This window comes from Bactrocera latifrons, unplaced genomic scaffold, assembly GCF_001853355.1.
Source record: "Bactrocera latifrons isolate USDA-ARS-PBARC rearing strain unplaced genomic scaffold, ASM185335v1 scaffold_1, whole genome shotgun sequence".
NCBI classification, from domain to species: domain Eukaryota; kingdom Metazoa; phylum Arthropoda; class Insecta; order Diptera; family Tephritidae; genus Bactrocera; species Bactrocera latifrons.
In genome coordinates this window covers 3579805-3584795 of record NW_017534407.1, presented here as the reverse complement: position 1 = coordinate 3584795, position 4991 = coordinate 3579805, and positions in this window count along the sequence as shown.

Sequence of the window (4991 nt, the reverse complement as noted above, 5' to 3'; positions counted from 1 at the left end):
ACTACCGATTGAATTATTTAGTGAGGTCTCCGGACGTGATCACTGTGACGCCTTGTGTTTCACGGTTGTTTCGCAAAAGTTGACCGAACTTGATTATTTAGAGGAAGTAAAAGTCGTAACAAGGTTTCCGTAGGTGAACCTGCGGAAGGATCATTATTGTGTTCCTATCCGAAAAACAAAATATATATTAAAAAAATAATACAATATAAACCCACACAATATTAAAAACGTATTAGTAAGCAATGTTTGAAAAACAGCCGACTTCTTTCTGCAACCTAAGGTATCCTCACTACACCGCTAATAGACCACCTAGTAAACTTACTTCATACACATACACACATTCACCTACAAATAAGCCATAATTAATGAAAAATAAGCACATACCGCCGCCTATTGACGTCTGCGCTTACTTGAGTAAATATTTTGGCTTGTTAGTTTTCAAAAAAAAAAAATAAAAAATAAAAAATAAATAAATAAAAATAAACAGAAAAAATTAACGGTGAACATAATAAGTGCTAAAAATTAAATATATAGTAACATAAAAATTATAATTAAATCTAACACGTAATGTATTAAATATCAAAGGTACTTCAGTTGAAAGGAGCTGAAATATGAAAAAATTGCTGAAGCAAATAAAATTAATCGTTTTAAGTTATTTTATATATATTGTTGTCACTTTTTTTAATTCACTCCTACTCCTTATTTACAAAAATCACTTACTGTAAATAAAGTTCGCCAATTTTGTTGTTGTTTCGCTAGTTTGAAAGTTTCAGGATCAATGATTCAGTTGGAGAATGTTTTCTGATGAAAAGTGAGCTGAAAATTAAATGTTTTTTAATTAAATATAATGCTCTGTCATACCATGAATGGCAAGTGAAACGGTTTCTAGATAGATGGTTTCCAAAATATTTTCCTAATTTTCTGAATTCTGCTCTTTAGATCTGAATGACTATGAAAACGGTTTCTGAATAAGTGGTTTACAAAATATTTCTCTAATTTACCGAATTTGTTGTGTAAGGCTTTCGGAATATGTTCTAGATGAATTCTGTTTCAAAATTCACCTGACTCGATGTCTGTGTCATACCACGGTCTTCAACTATTAATACCTATATATACTATTATAGTAGGTGCTATAGAATTATTCATCCCATTTCATTTTATACCTCCGTGAAACAGTGATTTACAAATAAACGACTAACTGTTCCATAAGTTCATTCAAATCGCTATCATTAATAATTTAACGGGTACATATAATGAAGAAATTAAATTTTTTCTTCATATTTCGAGAGCTTATGCCTTTAAAAACAACATATTAAAACTTTACATTGATATCGCAGTTAGTTCTTGAGTTACAGCGATCACAATCAATTTTTTTTTTTTTTTGTGCCGTGTATAGTTCTCCTATCTAACCTACCAGTTTTTAAAACAAAATAAACCAAACTAATATTTTCACACTGTAATCACTCCAAGATCTTAAGATTACAGTCGATGACGTTAAAATTCCCACTGTCAAAAACTCTAAGATTTTAGACTTCACTCCTCAAAATCACGATAGCTGCCAAAGTACAGAGCCGCAATAAAAGTCAAATCGCTAGCCGGCAGCTTATGGCGACAAGAAAAAGAAACATTGTTGGCAACATGCAAAGCAAAATGACGGTCGGTCATAAAATACGCCGCACCGATATAGACACAGACTGACTGCCACTCACAGTGGAGCCACCTTCACCGAATCTCGCGCAGTGAATGGTGTACTTCGAGTCAATCCACCACTCATTGTAGACAAAAATATTGAATTGAGCTATCTTGATTGACCCTGGCACAACTTCGTCTTGGATACCAGTAAGTGCGCAAGATATGCTCCATTATTTCCCTGGTGCCCTGATCTAGACATTTTCTGCAGTCTTTTAGATCTGAAAAATAAATATGAATTTACCATAATACTAAATAGAAAATATTTTTGTTTTTGATTTTTTTGCCTTGAAGCTTTAAAATAATATTTTAAGGACATTAAAACATATACTAATCATTCTTACAGTGGAAAAATTAAGTACCAAATACTTCGATTGAAGGAAATGTCTCATTGATATCAGTACAGTCTATATAAGCTTACAAATTTCTATTCCGAAGGCGACCATTTTCATTGAGGTTTGATAACCCTTCAGGGAAATTCATGTAATCATTTAAAGAAACGGAAAAAGGAAAAAATCATTAAATCGAAAGGGCTGTCTCTAGATGGGATCGTGCATCTCGGTCTCTAGGTTTAATGAGTTGATACACAAACTGTTATTAGTTAAAGTTATTCATAATAAATTAGCTTTTCATATTCGTACAAATTGATTTTTGTACTAATTTATGCTAACAAAACATCAACTGATCTCTAATATTAGTTGAGGCCTAAAGGTATGCTTTCTATTTCAACAATTCCTCAAACAGCACACAGGGTACCTCATAGTTTTTATTTATTTAATGATAACTGATCGCTTTATTCTTAGCTAAATTTGAGAGTGACTTGGAAGTAACAGCGTATCTCTATTGATTTATAATTTTTATGTTAATATTGATGACCTGATTTATTGATATATCTAAGTTTAAAACTAGTAAAACATATTTGAATATTTCGATTAAAAATGTTCATCAAAATTTATTATTACTGAACTCCATTAATAATATTTTCGTCGAGCTTTTCGAAGTTATGTGAAGAATGTGTTTTTAAGTTCCCAACAACAACACAGTATTAAGCAAATTAGTAGTTACTAAAACTTAGTTATAGTCAATGAAGAAAACAACGAGTGAAAACAAAAGTATATAATGCAGAATTTATTTATGTAGATTTTATTTGATTACACTTAAAATTGAATTTAAGTAAAATTTATTACATTAAATGTGTATTGAAATGATAATGTTCCAGTAAAGCAAAGTAGTAGACTATATTAGAAAATAGCAACAATAAAATTGAAGATAATTAAAGTTTGTAGTATACATACATTCATCATTTTAAAGAAATTTACCATTAAAAAGAAAAGAATAATTATATAAGTAATTAAAGAGTTGAATTTTTTTAATGATATTACGGCATATACAACCATACATGTAACGGTATATAACAGTACATAATAGAAGTTAGTGCTACGATTTTGTGCCAGGTGCAAAAAATTCGCGTTCGGAAGTAGCAAATACTGAGTAAACATAGTATAAGAAAGTGCTTAATAAGTAGCAAAGCAGGAAAAGAAGACGGCAAAGAAGAGAGTAGGGAGCAGCGTGCGGAGATATGAGCGAACTTTGTAGTTGCTTTTGATTTAGAGAATACAACGTAATATACAGACATATATTATTCAAAGTGCATGCATTATTTTGTAGAAGAATATTGTAGAGGTTAAAAAATTTTTTGAGAAACACAAACAGAGAGAGAGAGAGAGAGAGTGACAGGTGAAAGACTGGTCGAAAAGGTTTGTTTTAATGATTGTGAAAGAAAATAGATTGTAGAAGAAAGAGGTGCTGAGAACAGCGCTGAGCCAAAAGCAGTATTAGAGTGAGAGAGCAAGCGAAACAAAAGATTTAAGCAACGAACCCGCTGAGTGCAAAAAGCAGAGTATGGCGAGAACTACTAATAATGTGTGAACCAATGGACTGAATAGGTAAACACAAGTGAGGTGAAAACGCTTTGTGTTGAGTGTTGTGCTATAAGCTGTGGTGAATATATGTAAACAGCTGATATGCTGAAGGACTATGACAGACGGAGTTGCATGGGCAGACAGGCGGTTAAAATTTATAGGATCGGTATATAGGATAGGGGCAAAGTTTAGATACAAAACATATTGAATACATACATACAAGTTATACATATTGCTATATTATATACAAACAAATAAATATATACCTAAAATATATATATAAATCCGTATACATATATATATGTATATTATGGTCAACAAGTAATATGGACTTTAAAAGTAATGCGACTAAAGCGCAAAAAATAAACAACAACAAATAAATAATAAAACAATAATAATAAAAACAAAGTGTTGTTAAATTTTAAAATTGCGAAAGTGAGAAAAATGTAAAATAATAATTAATAATAATTAATTAAAAACAGAAAAACAAAATGTGCAAGAGCAAGCGTAAATAGCGAGAATGAATTAGTTTTGTTAGTCGTTACACATATTAAACGAGTACTAAGTATTGTAAGGCGAAAAAGCGCAAAAGAAAGCGTAAAGCAACACAAGGGTAAATAATTTATATACCTATACACATACATATATGTAAGTATAAATGTAAAGCAAACCGAGATACTAGCGAAAAAAGTCGAAAATAGAGACAGCAACACACAAGAGTAAATTAAATTGCACTGCGCATGCGCACAATACGCCAACGTGTAAACAATAAGCTATTAGAATGAAGAGCACGCGAACCTAATAAGACAGTACGGCATGTGTTAATAACATACTAATAAGTAGCGAATGAATTTAGTTTATAAACGAAGATAATGAATTAATAATTAATTCAAGAATAATTAAAAATTAAAAAAATAATTGGCTAAATCAAACAACTCTAACATACTAGACATCAGCAAAGCGCAAAGTCAGCAAAAGCATAAAAATTCCAAAACTAAATAAAAAAACTAAAATTAATTTTAGCATAAAATAAATTGTAGAAAAATAAACGAAAATAACATAATTACATTTGAGAGCCTTTATTTACAATTTGACACAAATTTTGCATGGTATACAGTTATATGGATATATTACTTCAAACACAACAAGCAAATTATGAGCATATAGCTAACTAAGTTTTGAGAGAAATACAACAAAACAGCAACAATTGGCGTGGTTTCCATATATACATATGTATGTACATTAGGGTGGGTAAAAACCCAATATTTGTTTCACTTGGCACTATGGCAAATAAGTTCTTAAATACCTCTAAAAAAGTATATCCAAGTAGTGTGTCTTGCATACCTACATTAGGGTGGGTATAAAAAACAGTTACATTTT